This window comes from Marmota marmota, unplaced genomic scaffold (assembly GCF_001458135.2).
Source record: "Marmota marmota marmota unplaced genomic scaffold, marMar, whole genome shotgun sequence".
In the NCBI taxonomy this organism is placed as follows: Eukaryota; Metazoa; Chordata; class Mammalia; order Rodentia; family Sciuridae; genus Marmota; species Marmota marmota.
The window spans coordinates 11,191,645-11,208,364 of NW_026000048.1; positions in this window are offsets into that span (position 1 = coordinate 11,191,645).

The window sequence follows — 16,720 nt, forward strand, 5'->3', positions numbered from 1 at the left end:
GAGAATGAAGGAACAAATAAGTAAGGAGGAAGCATGGGAATTCAAGATCTTCCCTTGGCAAAAATTTCTCCAGTAGCAGCTTTATATGGATGTGGCAAGATGTATCATATATATTTTTTAACAAAATTTGTGTCACATCATATACATCCTACCTATGATCACACATATGTGTGATCCTGTATGATATATATCACATCTCGTATCTATGTCATATGTACGGCATGAAAGGAGGGAAGAGAACATGTGTTGTTCAGGAAGCACTACACTTAGGAAACATCAAGTTTCTTTCTCACCAAGGTGAGAGCCCAGAACTACTGTGTGTGTGTGTGTGTGTGTGAGTGTATGCACGCGCACGAGGGCGGTGGTGCACACCTGTAATCCCAGCAGCTCGGGAGGCTGAGGTGGGAGGATCATGAGTTCAAAGCCAGCCTCAGCAAAAACGAGAGGCTAAGCAACTCAGTGAGACCCTATCTCTAAATAAAACACAAAATAGGGCTGGGGATGTGACTCGGTGGTTAAGTACCCCTGAGGTTCAATACCCAATACCAAAAAAAAAAAAAAAGGTCCACCCATCAATCCAGGCTACTGCCCTAATCAAGCCTCACACCCTGACACAGAGCCTGCACCAGAGAAAAGAACACTATGTGCCCAGGGACTCTGCTTGGAGGTGGTCAGGTCTATGACACCCAAATGTTCCCAAGCACATGTGCCAGCAAAAGTCTTAGAGGTGGAGGACCTATGATGAGAGGAAGCAAGTGGGGAGAAGGTGCAAAGCAAAAAGAGGTCCAGACTGGAGAGAACAGGAACTGTGAGCCAGGTGTGTGAGCTGGCCTCCTTTCCCAGGGGGGACCAGGGCTTATTACCAGGAAGTCAGTGATTTCCTGCAACTTTGAGTTTGGCCTCCTTGTGGTACCAGCAATGGCCCAGTCTTGGTTGGTCTGCTCTGAGGGATGGCAGAGCTGCCCTGGTGGGTTGAAGTCTGAGCAGGCCAGGGACCTGACGGAAACATGCTGAAGAATGATGACAAGAGATGCCCCTAGAATAGTCAAAAATGAGCAAATGACTTCACTCATATTCGAGTATCACAGGGATGTGTGGACCTGAGACTCCTCAAGTAAGGAAACATTTCAGAAAGAAAAATCTGAACCAGATATGGTAGCATACACCTGTAATCCCAGCTGCTCAGCAGGCTGAGGCAGGAGGCTTGCATGTCCAAGGCCAACCTTGGTGACTTACTGAGATCCTGACTCAAAATAAAAATGGATGGGGATATAATAATGCTCCTGAATTCAATCCCTACTTTGTTTTAATCAGATAACTATTGTGTATTCACTTCATAAAATTTTGTGAAGAGAAATTGCAGAAAATAAAAGCAAGCATGTGTATACCTCTGTCTCTGAAAGTTTCCAAGGGTGGATTTAAATCCCTGGGCTGTCTTCTGTCCTTATTCGGTAGCTCAGGTGTTTGTTCTCAGTGCTTTCCAAAATTTTCCTTCAGGACTATTCGAATTAGATCACTTCAAATGTCTCACACCAGACCTACTGCAGCAGACTCTCTGGATTTGGAGGAAGGTGGGAATTTATCCTCTTGACATGTTACTGGGTTGATTCTTACTATATGAGCATTAAGGGAATATATATATAATATGTGCTCTCATTTTGCTCTGTGTCCTTTCATGAAGTGACCAAGGTTTAAAAAAAAAAAAAAAAATCTTCTGCAGCACAAATTTGCTGAATAATCCTCCTCTGGTTTTGAGTTTGTTTTGTCTAGTCCTAAAGTTGCTTAAAATAAGGGAGCCATAAGTCTCATCCATTATGCTTATTTGTTTGTTTTCCAGATGTCATTTTGATTTCACAGTCAGGCTGGGTTTATATTGCCCTTGGCATCCTCCCAGAGGGTGTTAGGGCCAATCAGGAAAGTTGGGCTTTTGCTGCTCTCCTTGCTTTACCCTTGGGCTCTTTGATCTTGCTGATGTCCCGGGGTGTCCTCAAGTGTAGACATCTACAATTCAGAGCTTCATAGAGATGCCTGAGTTCAGACTCTGCAGAGCTAGACTTCAAGGGCAACAACAAGAAGACATCAAAAGAAAGACTGCAGGAAAAGACGACTTTCCCCAAGACAGTAGGAGGCTGCAAAAGTCAATTTCAATAACAATGAACAACTAGTTGTTCTTTCTAAGTGTTGTTCAAACTGTCTGGTTTTATGGCTATTGGTGTGAGAGGGAGGGACACTACCTCCTGGCTCAAGCTTCCAGAGAGAAAGGGATTTGCAATGAGAATCTTGGAAGATATAGAAATGGTTAATGACGAGGTCTATTCTTATAATGAGTTGCATTGAGCACCCAAAATAAAATACATCTATAATGCCTCATTCATAAAAATAGTAGCTTAAATTCTACTGAATTTCAGTGAGTCACAGTTGTGATGAGCTGTTAGCCAATCAAACACACACAGCGCCCACCTGCCCCCAGAGGGAAAGTGGTAGCACTAGTCTCCAACTCCAGCCCTGCAGGTAGTGCCAGGTCTGCCTGCTCTACTCTGCAGGTCCCAAACGCCACTGCCTCTGCTTTACCCAGGGCTTCCACACATGGTGTCCATGGCCAACAGTACCCAGCTACTTTAAACTTTTTTGGGGGGGCTTTGGTCGGTGGCTCAGTGGTAGAGTGCTTGCCTTGCATGTGTGAGTCACTGGGTTCGAGTCTCAGCACCACATATAAATAAATGAATAACATAAAGGTCCATGAACAACTAAAATTAAGACATTTAATTTTTTTTTCTTTTAAATGTTTGAAAGCCATTATATACAATACTCCCTAAAGCAAATTAACTTGAAGAAAGAGAACGTCCTGGACTGGGGATATAGCTCAGTTGGTAGAGTCTTGCCTTGCATTCATAAGGCCCTGGGTTCTATCCCCACCACCAAAAAAAACAAAGGATCTAAGAAAAAATTTAATGATGATCCAAGATCACAGAATGATTTGCAGTAAGATTCTAGATCCAGATTATCATTTGAGTTAATTAGAACAAATATGGTGCTTAGATTCTAAAGAATTACACTCAGTAAAGTCTTGGAAGTATTGAAGAACGCAATATGCAAAATACTGAAATGATGTAATTGAGGTATAGGGAGTTGATACATGATGTATGCCTATAACATAAACGCTTTAAAAATTACATTTCTCTCCACATNCCCCCAAAAAAAAAAAAAAAAAAAAAAAGAGGATGTCCTGCCCCAGAGTCAAATAATTCATCGATTGCAGATGTAGGACATGTTAGCTTCCTGTCACTGTGATAAGTAATTACCACAAACTTAGTGGCTTAAATGAAGTTCATTATCTTACAGTTCCGGGGGCCAGAAATCCAAAATGGGTTTCAGTGGGTTAAAATCAAGGGGTAGGCAGGGCTGCATCCCTTCTGGAAGCTCTTAGGGAATGTCTTTCCTTGCCTCTTCCTGCTCCTAGAGGTACCTGCCTCCCGTGGCTCCCATCTCCACGCGCTGGTTTGGCGAATTAGCAGAGAAATTGTAGGGAGTTCTCCTGAGGAGTTATCATTCTGCCTACCACATAGGACCAGAACCCAAATTTTTCTACAGCTCTTAGATCCTTACTGTCTCACCATCCTCTTGGACATCTCAGAGTTCAAAGTCATCTCAGAGGAGCAGATTCAGCAAAGGAGGATTTCCTCTTGGAATGCTCATTTACCCCATGATACGGATACCCCAGTTACTTCACAGTCCCTCCCGCCATATGCCAACTCCTCAGGAGGAAGGAGGTTGCCCCTTATGGTCAGGATGCATCTTGTGATTCACTGAACTGGCTTAGGGGGTAGACTTGTTATCCTTATCTTTTGGGAACCTGGGTGTGGTGAGATGAAGCATCCTAACATCCAAGAGGTCCTGGGTACAACCCACGGGCTGGTACAAATGCCTATCGCTCAGGTTGATCAGAAACCAGCAGACAGAGGAGCCAGGATGAGCAGATGGAAGAGGGAGACAAGCTGAGCTGATGGTGTCGGTGGGTGTGTCTGAGCCAGGACAGGGAGGCAGCTCACCAAGAGGAAAGAGCAGGAGCACCTGGCACTGCCAGCAGCTGAGCCATCCCACCCCCCTTCACAGTCCACTAAAGCTGGAAGGACTGATGAGGGGAGAAACACAAGGGGACTCTGACCAAAGGCACACTTTCCAGGAATTCCTAGCCAGCCATTCTGTTTCCCTGGGTCATTCTACCACTTTTCTGCTGCAGCCAGCTGGACCTAGGAAGTTGGTCAGCCTCAGAGAAGAGGAGCCAGGTGGGACAAGCCATGACAGAGGGTATTTCCTACAATGGCTGCACCAAACTTCACCTGCACCTCCCCAGCTCTGGGCAAACTAACAAAAGTGACTGTGGAACCAAAGGTCAATTTTCCTGATAGCTCAAGGAATCCTTTTGAGAAGGCCAACTGAGAAAACTCTCCATGATAAGGAGAGAGGAATGATGGGAGATCCTTCTACAAAGACAAAGGAGTTGCCTATAAAAGGGGTGATAATTAACCCAGGGAGGTGCTCTTCAGTCTTGTCCCCAGAGGGACACTGACAGGTTCAGAGGGAGCAGCTTCACGGAGGTGACCTGCCCAGTCAGAGGGCCTCACACTTGGTTTAATGCTCCTCTGTCACCATCTTGGACTTCAAAATCATTTATTAACAAGAGGCCCTGCATTTCCATTTTTCACTGGGCCCTGCAAATTATACAGCCGGTCCTACAGGTATATCATACAAGTGTTTGTGTAAGACTAAGGGTTAAGAAGATAATAAAATACCCGGTCTCTCAACTTACAAGGTACCTATCTGCTGTGTTCATTAGTCAGATAAAACCCAGCAGACAGATAATTCCCTCCCACTCCCTCACCCCCACGTCCACATTCACACACATACATGCCCAGGCTGATCATGCCAGACTGCAGCTTGATGATGACATGTAGGTGGGGCCAGGCTACGATCAAGAGGTGCTGATGAGCCTTTGGTGGCACTGTAGGGAAATAATGTGGCACTCAGCTGATAGACTCATATGCATTTCTACCATCCCTCAGTGAACTCAAGAGAAGAGCAAGAACTTCAAAAGGAGTTTGAAATCTTGAGTTCTTTAACAGATTCAACCACAGCCATCAGAACACCATTTCAAAACAAAGAGGAAAGAAGACAACACTATAAACAAAGAGAAGAGCCTTTGCCTACAAGGGCCCTGGGTTGCAAGACCCTCGGTTGGATTCTTAGCACTGCAAAAAGAAAAGAAAGATGATAAGAATAATTTCCCCATAGGGTGATGGTGAGATTTAAGTGAGGTTTCATTAAAGGGGACCTGGCGGACAGTACCTCTGTGTGGGGATGTAGAAAGCCGTGGCAGCTCTTCTGTGGTTGTGCCATTCCAAGGGTTTCCATGAGATTTATGGTCAGCCCCTTGCTGACCCCAGCCAGGACACATCCTTGGGCCAGAGCAGTGTGGGTTTCCCCCCTCGGTTTCCTATTGAGTTTCTTTCCTGGAGTTCTCTCTAGTTTATTGTCAACACTGTAGGGTTTCACCCTCTCCCCCAAATTGATTTGTGCCTTTTAACAGCAAAACTGATATATTTTTCTGGCCAGTGCCTTGAAAAACAAAACAAAACAAAAAAACCCTGCTGCTCAAACAGGGAGAGGGCAGAGACAGAAGCAGACCAGACAAGAAGGCCACAGAGCCTTTGCCCTGGCCTGGTATTCTAGCTGTTTTTCTCAGATAAATGTTTTTTCGATTTGTTGTCTGCCTTTGGCCAATTTCAGAGCCCTGAAATGGTTGTTTTTTGGCCATTTCCCCCCAGTTTTCATAACAGACTTGGAGGGAGAGGACGTGCTGATGTTTTCATGTCACCATAGCTAGAAACTTGGCCTCTGAAGGGCTTTGTGAATTTTTAAATTTGATGGAGACAAAATTTCCCATCTCCCATGGCTTCCACCACGCCTGTGGTCCTCCTCGTACCTTGCTTCTTAATTTCTATTGCCTGCCTGGCCCAGGAAGGCTTTGGAGCTCATGAGCATGATCCACAGGACGGCACTTAGACATTGTCCTAAAAGCATAATCCAAAAGTAGAGCTACCCTTCCACAAACATCTGCCTCATTCAAAGGCCTTTGTGCCAGATCCTCTCAGATGGAACAGCCTTGAGGACATGGTCCTTGTCTTCAAGGACTCCCCAACCCTGGGAGATGAGCAGGGACACAAGCACTAACTCATGATGCACCATCTGGGGTGTGACTTAGGCACAGAAATGCTCTCTGTGGGCTGGGAAGGACCAGAAATGAGTTCTCAAGTGGCATATAAACACTTTAAATGGTTTGGTTTTTCAACTGTTAACTCTCAATTAGAAACTTTTACTTAGTTGAAATTACTTCAGTTGGAATAAGTTAGTGCATCTGAAAAAGAGAATTGGGGATGTTGAGTGTAATGGGATGCCCTGTGTCACCTTGCTGTTGGTCAAAGGTAGAGAGTAAAAATATGGAACCTAGAACCAAGACCTGGGTTCCAGGCCTCGTTCTGTAACTGCCTAACCATGTGATTCTGGCAAACCATCTGCCATCAGGATAAATCAGTTTCTCCATGGGTAGAATGGGAAGAGACAGAGATGGGGCATCATTTTTAGTTTCATTGCTCTGTGGTTCTCAGGGAGGAGGAGGTAACCATTTGCTCTTATTTAAGTCTCCAGGAGATAGCATGATCTTGGATATGACCAGTGTGGTGAGAGACCACACAGAGATCCCAAAGCAACTAACCCTCAAAATGGTTCAGCAGGGTTTCTTAAATTTTCTTAAATTTTACTTTAGTATAATGTTTTGAAAAATCTGAAGAACAATAGGACATTTTATCTGGTAAAAGAAAAGCACATATTCCCATGCAAATAAAATGTTGCATAGAACCTCAGAAAATGGATGCACTCTGGAGAACCAGGTTGAGAAAACAATGCAGAAGAAACCACAAAGAATTTCCAATGCTAGGCTACAGCTCTGATTGTAGGCTTCTTTTCTTTTAGGGCAGCCAAAGAAATAAAGACAAAGGTTGACACTAAACACCCGACCTATAAAAAAAAACAAAAAAAAAAACAAAACACCAGTCCATTATAAAAGAAAAATGAACTTTGCTCATCACTGAGAAAGGCAAACTAGAGAACAAGAAAACCTCGCTCTTAACAGCAGCCCAGGCCCAAAGGAGAAGCAGCAAATTAAAGGCATTAATATTTATCACAACCCGAGAAGGAAAACTGCAGGAGATGATTAGCAAGGCTGAAACAGCAATTATAACGGGACAGGAACCGGAACCAGGAGGTTTATCACATTAGTTAATAATTTGAATGCAAAAGCACAGGAGGACATTTCTCTGCATTTCTCAGAGAACCTAATCCCTCGTTAGGAAGAGTCCTGGGAGACTATCAGAGGAGGAGGGGCGCTGTCTCTGTACCCCTTCCTTTTGCCCTCCTCCTTTGGGAAAGTGAAGCAGAAATTCAGCTATGATGAGAGAGTGCTTTTATTTGCGCTCTTGGAACATTGGTGTAAATCTTGCAATTAGATTCATTCTGCAGTTGACAGAGAAGCAGCCCAAGGGCTGAGATGTAAATGTGTCACACACACCCGGGCAGAGAACAGCAAGGCAGAGTCCAGGGGCCAACGTGGCCGCTGGTGAAGTGCTGCTCAAGCTCCAGGGAGCCGAGGGTAGAGGGCAGGCTGACCCCACACCCCACCCAGGGTGCGGCTCTCATTCCATGGTCAGAGACTGTCATTATCTGCTCCCAGAACAACAGTTGGGCTTGTGGGTGTCCAAGCCACTTAGGAGGGGAATGGATCAGATGCAGAGAGCACAATCTACTTGTTTCAGACAAGCAGACAAAATGCAGCAGCCCTGAGTGTCCTTGTGCACTGTTGACAAGGTCACAGAAGCCCACAGGAAGGACGCTCAGCTTGAACAGCTTGTCTTAGCACACAGGGAGCACTTCTCAGAGTGTCCACGGCACCCATCTTCTGTACTCCGACAGCAGGCTTTCCTGATTAAATACAGGGATTCGGCCACTGTAGGTGGCTCCTTGTGGAGTTCTAGAATCACTGCACCTTGGACATTGCAGGGAAGACCCTGGGTGTTCCTAAAGTTTTCGTCCATCTTTTTTCACTGCTTTTTTCTTTTCCACCAGTCACTGAAAGGACACTCACAGGCAAGACAGCTACTCCAGACACAGCAGCTACTCCCCGACATTCAGCAGCTATCCACCCCACAGCCCACTGCTGCTCCACTGAGGTCTAGCCAGGCTTCACACACTCAGCACATCCACCCACTCCCTGAGACCTGCTCCTCCTCCTGAGCACCCAAGCAAAGAACCTGGGAGCATCCTTGATTCCTCTTGGTGCCTTACACACCTGATCCATAACCCCTGACGAGTTCTGGGTTTGACCTTCAGGGCCTGCCCATTTCTCACTACATCACTGCCACACCCTGGTCCATCCCCTTCCTGGAATCACTCGAAAACTTCCTACCTGGTTCCCCCTGATCACTCTTATTTTCTACAAGCAGTGATCCTAACAATCCCTGTTCAAAATCCTTGAACATTCCCTGTTTCTGTGAATTCCATCCCCCTTCCTTACTATCTCATGTGAGACTTTGTTCCTGGTTGCCTCTCTGACACTCCCTCCCTCGCCCCCTGCCCTCCAGCTTCTATGCTGTTTCTCAAGTACATCAACTTGATCCCACCTCAGGACCGTGGCACACACTAATCCACCTACCTGGAGGATCTTCCAGACCCCTACCCAATATCTGCAAGACTCACGCCATGTCCTTCAATCCTCTGCTTAAACATCACCTCAACAGATAGGTCTTGCCTTGCTGCCTAAAATGACACACATTTCCCGTTAATTCTCCTTATTTTTCTTTATAACACTAAGCCAGTCTCAGAGTGACTAAATTAAGAGGGTCTTTTAAGAGCCAAGCATAAAGGCGCATTCCCGTAATCCCAGCAACTCAGGAGGCTGAAGCAGGAGGATCACAAGTTGAGGCCAGCCTGAGTGATTTGGTGAGACCCTGTCCCAAAGTAAAAAGGGCTGGGGGTGTAGCCCAGTGGTAGAGCACCCCTGGGTTCAATCCTCAGTACTGAAGAAAGAAAAAAAAAGTTAAAATGAGATCATTAAGAGGACCCTAATCCAATAGGACTGGTGTCCTCACTATGCACAAACACAAGGGGAAGAGCATGTGAAGAAATGGAGAAGGTAGCCATGAATGAGCCAGGGAGAAAGGAAAGGTCTCAGGAACAATCAAGCAGCCAACATCTTGATCTTAGATTTCTAGCTTCCATAATTGTGCAATGATAAATTTCTGCTATTTAAGCCCCCTAGCCTATGGTGCTTCATCCAGCAGCCCAAGTAGACCTACCCGCCTCCCTCCAGCAGTAGAGGAGAGTTGGAGTCTCCCTACATCCCAATCAGGTGACTCAGTTTCCCCTAATTGGAGGGTGGGAAGAGGTATCTCGTTGTTTCACGTTGGATTTCCCTGGTTATTGATGAAATTGATCCCATTTTCCTAAGAGACTCATGTTTCTTCTGTGAAATGACTGGTTAGTCTTTCATGATTTTTTCTGGTGGATCCTTTGGAACTTCTGTGCTATTTTTCAGGAGTTCTCCATGTACACACTAACCCCTGATGGTTATATGTATTGCAAATATCTTTCAAGTTCATGGCTAGGCTTTTCATCATATTTTGATGAATAGAAGTTCTTAACTCAAATTCACATTGTGCTGGGCTGGGAATATAGCTCAGTTGGTAGAGTGCTTTCCTTGCATGCACAAGGCCCTGGGTTCAATTCCCAGCAAAACACACACACACACACACACACACAGTCAAATTGTGCTTTTCTGTCTTGAGAAATCCCCCTTTATTGACAGGGCTGGGACCTAGACCTTTGCACATGAAGAAATCATTTCTTACCCTGAAGTTATAAAAATATTTTCCTGTTTTTTTTTAAGAGTTGTCATGTTTGCCTTTAAAACAAATAGTTATTGACGTATCTGGAATTGATTCTTTGTTTAAGTCATGTGAGGTTGGGATCCATTTCTTCATATGGATGGATAAACCAGGTACTCCAGGACAGTATGGTTTCTTATATGTATAGATTTGCCCCAGGACCTTTGATTTTGTTGTGTTGTATTTATTTACCTTTGTGCCAATTGCACATGCAAGTCTTGTTTTCTGGAGCATATTCCCCTGCCTGATTCTTCTCCTTTAAAGCAAGAGAGATCTAGATTATTCTTCACATTTCTCCTATTTTAAAATTTAAATTCATCTTGTCCAATCTCAGAAGAACATCCTGTTAAAACTTCAAAGGATGCTACATTAAGTCTATAGGTCAGTTTGATGATAACTGACCTTTTTATGATATTCATTCTTGATTTTTATAACCATAAGTACTTCCATTTATTCAAGATTTCTTTAATGTCCTTAAAGGAATTTTGTAATTTTCTCCATAAAAGTCCTTTAAAAGGACTTAAAAAACAGCATACTACAGGGACACAGCCACATCAATGTTTATAGCAACACAATTCACAATAGCTAAACTGGAACCAACCTAGATGCCCTTCAGTAGATGAATGGATAAACAAAATGTGGCATATATACACAATGGAATATTACTCAGCAATAAGAGAGAATAAAACCATGGCATTTGCAGGTAAATGGTTGGAGTTGGAAAAGACAATGCTAAGTGAAGTTAGCCAATCCCCAAAAAAAACAAATTCCAAATGTTTTCTCTGATATAAGGAGGCTGATTCATAGTGGGATTGAGAGGGGGAGCATGGGAGGAATAGACAGAACTCTAGATTGGGCAGAAGGGTGGGAGGGGAAAGGAAGGGGCGTGGGTTAGAAATCATGGTGGAATGTGATGGACATCATTACCCTAAGTTCATGTATGAAGACATGAATGGTGTGACTCTACGTTGTGTACAACCAGAGATATGAAAAACTGTGCTCTATATGGGTAATGTGAATTGTAATGCATTCTGAATTAGAATAAAAAAATTATTAGAATAATTAGAATTAATAATAATAATAATAATAATTAGAATTTTAAAATTTTTTAAAAGTCCTTTACATATATATTCTTAGGTACCTGATTGCTTTTTAAATCTCACCTTTTTAAAAGAAATGCAATTGATGTTGTATATTGATCCCATATCTAGAAAACTTTTCTTGTTCTGAGTTATTTTTGTATTTTCCATGTAGACGATCATATCACCCATGAGATATTAACATTTTCTATGAAAATATTTGGTACGTACATTCAGGTAGTTTATTTCATGTCTGCAATCTTATACTACTTGAAGATTTTCTCTACAACCAACAAGCCTTCTAAGTATCCTGCAGAGAACACTTTGCTGTCTATAGGACTGATCATAATTCACTGGGTATTCTCCACTGCTCAAAATAAAACAAGCAAACACAAAATAAATACATATACTATTTATAAACATTTCCACTCCCCATTATGTGAAAATTTCTCATTATGTGCAAATGATTTTTAAAAGAAGAAGAAAAAAAAAGAGGTTGGGGGTGGAGGGTGGAAGCCAAATGTGTAAGTGATGGGTGCCAGAGGCCGTGGAGGGCATTCCGGACGATCAGCAGAAGAGACTGTGTGTGATCATCAGTTCACCTTCTCTTTCCAGAAAGAAAAGAGAGGTAGGGGACTCCAGACAATGGTAGATTCCGAGGTTAGGTGAGGTCACCAAACCACTGATGTCACCAAAGGACTATTTTTATTCCTTGGTTCCATTCTTCCTCCCTATAGATGGCTCTCTAACAGTGGCAAGATGACTGCCAGTCCATCCGTGCCATCTCCCAGCCCAGAGAAAGGGAGTGTCTCTTTATCACAGCATTAGGAGTGAGAGATGCTGGCAGCGCTCTGATTGGACCAGCTTGGGTCTGTTTCTCACCCCTGCACCAATCGCACGCCTAGGGGAGGGAAGGTGCTGATTGGCTTAGCTCAAGCCCTCCATCCTTGAAGCCAAGGTAGAAACACAGCGGGAGTCAGGGACTGACAGGGAGTAGAGCCTTCTGGGGAGGCCTTCACAAATCTCTGCTGTCTTAGTTTGGGCGCTATAACAGAATAACATACACTGGGTGGCGGAGACCACAGACATGTATTTCTCAACCATCTGTGGACGTGGTTGAGAGCGAGGAGAGAAGGAAAGTTCTCAGGCCTCTTCTTATAAGGGCACTAATCCCATTCAGGAGGGCTCCATCCCCAGGACCTCAACATTTGCTCAAGTCCCCACCTCCTAAGACCATCACGTTGGAGGTTAGAACTTCAACACGTGAATTTGGGAGGAACACAAACATTTAGTCCCTAATATCCACTGTTTCTTTCTTTCTTTCTTTTTTTTTTTAACAAAAGAGCTCCTAACTCCTATAATTAAGAACCCATCTTACCTAGTTGTAGACACATGCTAACAAGTTTGGTGTCTGGTTTCCCAGCCCACAGCAAGCTGAAGAGCCCTCGAAGCAGATTGATCTGCAAAACTTGGCAATGGCACAAAGTAAACACAGGTTCCAAAATACACTATCATTAAGCCACAAGGACAAAAAAGACCAACACAGAAGCTCCTTGATGATATCACTGAATGACACCAGTACAAAGTAATGTTATGATCACCCTGAGAACAAAAACATTTAAGCTATATCCTGTGGATGATATTTAGGAAGAAATAAAAATATGCTTAATGGACTTTGAAGGAAAAATATTTTATGTATGTATTTATTTATTTTGTGGTATTGGGGATTTAACCTAGGGTCACTTTACTACTGAGCTACATCCCCAGCCCATTTTATTGTTTGAAATAGGGGCTTGCTAAATTGCCCAGGCTGGCCTTGAACTTAAAATCCTCTTGCCTCAGCCTCCTGAGTCTCCAGGATTACAGGCATGCACCATTGTTCCCAGCAAGACTTTGAAGAAAATTTTATCAAAGCATGAAATATTAAACCATGACAATAGCTATCAAAATACTATCAAAAAGATAAGTTTGGACTGTCTCTAAAGATGCCAACTAAATGAGCGGCTGTTAGCTGTGATTATCATGATGAGAATGAAGTGAGAAGGCATTCTTTTCAAGGTTTCAGGGAATTTCTACCCATTATAGACCTATTATTAGAGACATTATAGAAATTTAATGGGAGTGTCCTTTTCATAAAAAAGCAAATAGTAACTTCCAAGTCAAAAGTTAAAAACAGAACTGAAATCTTAGGTCACTATATATTGCACTTGGGCTAGAGCTAGCAAACGATCTGATATTGAGAACCCAAACTTTTTTTTAGCTTGATTATTCCTGATAGCATTTTTAAATTTTTTTATTTATATATAACAGTGGAATGCATTACTATTCTTATTACAAATATAGAGCACAATTTTTCATATCTCTGGTTGTATACAAAGTATATTCACACCAATTCGTGTCTTCATACATGTACTTTGAATAATAATGATCATCACATCCCACCATCACTTCTAACCCCATGTCCCCTCCCTTCCCCTCCAACCCTTCTGCCCTATCTAGAGTTCATCTATTCCTCCCATGCTCCCACCCTCATCCCACTATGAATCAGACTCCTTATAACTGATAGCATTTTTTAGTTGTAGTTAGACATAATAGCTTATTCATTTATTTATTTTTTATGTGGTGCTGAGAATTGAACCCAGTGCCTCATTACTGGGCAAGAGCTCTACCACTAAGCCACAACCCCAGCCCCCCCCCCCCCAGCCATAACATTTTGAGCAAGGAAACAGTGGGTGGCATGAACCCCAATTCCAAATGCGGAGAAATCAAGATACAAACGTGTGACATAACTCACTTATGAGAGCATTAAGTCCACTCAACACTAGGACTTCCAACACGGGCCCGCCATTAAGTTGCATTGGGCTGTTGATTGTTTTAAAATTCCAAAAACAAAAAAAGGAGAGAATCGAGATCGGAGACGAAGCAGGCATAGGACTCCATGTGGCATGAGCACATTTTGGAGGGTCTTGTTCAATTTCATGGTGGTGCATGCCTATAATCTCAGCGCCTGGAGATGGAGGCAGGAAGATGGGGAACTCAGTATCATGTAACTTTTTTTTTCAGTTCTGTCAATCTTTCACCTCTTCAGTCAAGGTGGCTGAAGAGTAGAAATAGCAGGCAGTCCCCAAGAGATATAATCTGAAGGCCATTTAGGAAACACCTCTAACCTAAATCCTCCCTCTGCTCCTTTCATGAGGTGCCCTCACTGGCGATGACTGGAGGAGGAACAGGCACTTTTCCCTCTTCGGCCATGCTCCACCAAGTCACTGGTATTCCTGAAACACATAAGATGATCCTGGCAGTCAAGTCCCTAACTGATAAGGAACAAATCGGGGAGCTATGAAAAAATGGAGATGGGAGTGCAAGGTAGAGGATGCATCAGGGAGAGAGGACAGTTAGACTAGCTCAGTACTTTCATTCTTTTTTTTTTTTTTTTTGCAGGGGGTTGGTACCAGGGATTACCCAGGGGTGCTCGACCACTGAGCTACAACCCCAGCCCTTTTTATTTTTTATTTTGAGACAGGTTCTTGCTAAGTTGCTTATGGGCTCACAAAGTTGCTGAGGCTGGCTTTGAACTCACCCTCCTCCTTCCTCAGCCTCCCAGCTCACTGGGATTACAGGCATGCACCACAAGTACTCTTTCCTGAATCCAGCCTTCTTTACAATTATCTTTTTTATTTCTCCCCCCTTTGAAGTCTTTTTTCCCTAATTCAAAACTGTCCACTTACTCTTCTGCCTTGTCTAAGAATTCCTGCAGCTCAGATCTTTGCTCCCTGTCCTGGGCTTCTCTAACAGGTGTGCCTCAACCTACCTGCATTAGTCTGCTCAGGTGCATAACAATGTACCACAGACTGGGAGACCTCAACAACACATGCTCATTTTCTCACCACCCTCAGGCTGGAGATCCAAGATCAACCTCAGCAGGTTGGCTCCTTCTGAGGCCTCTCTCCTTGTTTTGCAGATGGCTGCCTTCTGTCTCTGTCTTGGAATGTGCTTCTGCCTGGCATTTCTATGTCCTCCTCTTCCTATAAGGACATCAGTCCTATAGGATTAGGGACCACTTAATGACCCCATTTAAACTTAACTTTATCTTTAAAAAAATCTCTCTCCAAAGACAGTCACACTGGGGTGCTTGGGATTAGGACACCCTAATAAGAGTTGGGGGGACACAATCCAGCCCATCACAATACCTTACTTTGAAGGAATCCCTCCTTAAGGGAGGCTCTTAATTCCTCTCTGGAAATGCTACTTCTAAATCCATTTCTCATTTATCCTATTCAGAGACCGGTTTTGCTGAGGCAGGATTTTCTATTGGAAGTTCTCCTAGATAACGTTAGGCTGGACACCATGGATTTAAACTTGGAGGCTTGCACTCCTGGAATCTCAGAGGCTTGAGAGGCTGAGGCAGGAGGATTGCAAGTTCAAAGCCAGTCTCAGCAATTTAGTGAGGCTCTAAGCAACTGAGACCCTGTCTCTAAATAAACGATAAAAAGGGCTGAGGATGTGGCTCAGTGGTTAAGCACCCCTGGTTCCATCTCTTGTACAAAAACAGAACAAAACATACTTGGAGGCTATTCCCTCAGGCTACAGTGGGTTTATCTGCTTTCTAAGCATCATAACTGGGTTCCTTGTGGGGTACTTCGAATTGCCCACTGGACTGGATGACTCAGTCTGAATCGGGACTCTTGGGTGATGGGCACACTGTGACTTTCTGAGAAGCTCTAGATCCAGGTGAAGAACTGCCTCCCATTAGCAGCTGCCCAACAGTGTGGCTGACTATAAATTAAAACATTTTCTAATATAAGGGGGAAGCCAGGCATGGTGGCCCATGCCTGTAATCCCAGCACCTGGGGAGACTGAAGCAGAAGGATGGCAAGTTCAAAGCCAGTCTCAGCAACCTGGTGAGGCCCAAAGCAACTCAGCAAGACCCTGTCTCTAAAAAAATATATATATATATAAAAGGACTGGGGATGTGGCTCAGTGGTTAAGTGCCTTGGAGTTCAATCCCCAGTACCCCACCCCCCCCAAAAAATAATAATTTGGGGAAAAATTGGTACCACTACAGAAATCAAAAGTCCTTGTTTCTTCTGCTGGCTGAATCCTGGGGATCACAGAAACCCAACACTGGCAGCCAAAGCTGGAGTCTGAAACGATCTTTGAGACTGCTCTGCAGGTGTCGTCACCTGGTTGCATACCTGTCCAAAAGAATGTTTGTCAGGGTCTATGCTGAGCTATCCGGGCTCCATCCTCTCATACAGTGCAGGCATTCATGGCATTGCCCCACTCGGGGCCCCACTCTGAGCAGCAGCACAAGGTCTTTCAGCCTGTCCTTTCCCACCTATGTGACCTACACCCTGGTCCTGGTACACAGGGTTCAGCCACCCATACTGCAAAGGGAGGCTTCTCATGCCCCACACCCCACCCACCCCTCACCCTCCACTCCACGCCAGGCTCTTCTCAGAGTCCAGGAAGCACAAGCAAATTCTCTGCTCAGCAGATGCAGAAGCCTGAAATATGCCTTTACTGCAGAACCAGGGCTGGACTCCAGTCCTGGGCACCCTCCTTGAATCGGGGCCTTCCCCACCCACAGTTTCCGGTCAGCTACAATATTTCCTAGAAATGATTTTTTTTTGGCGGGGGGGGGGG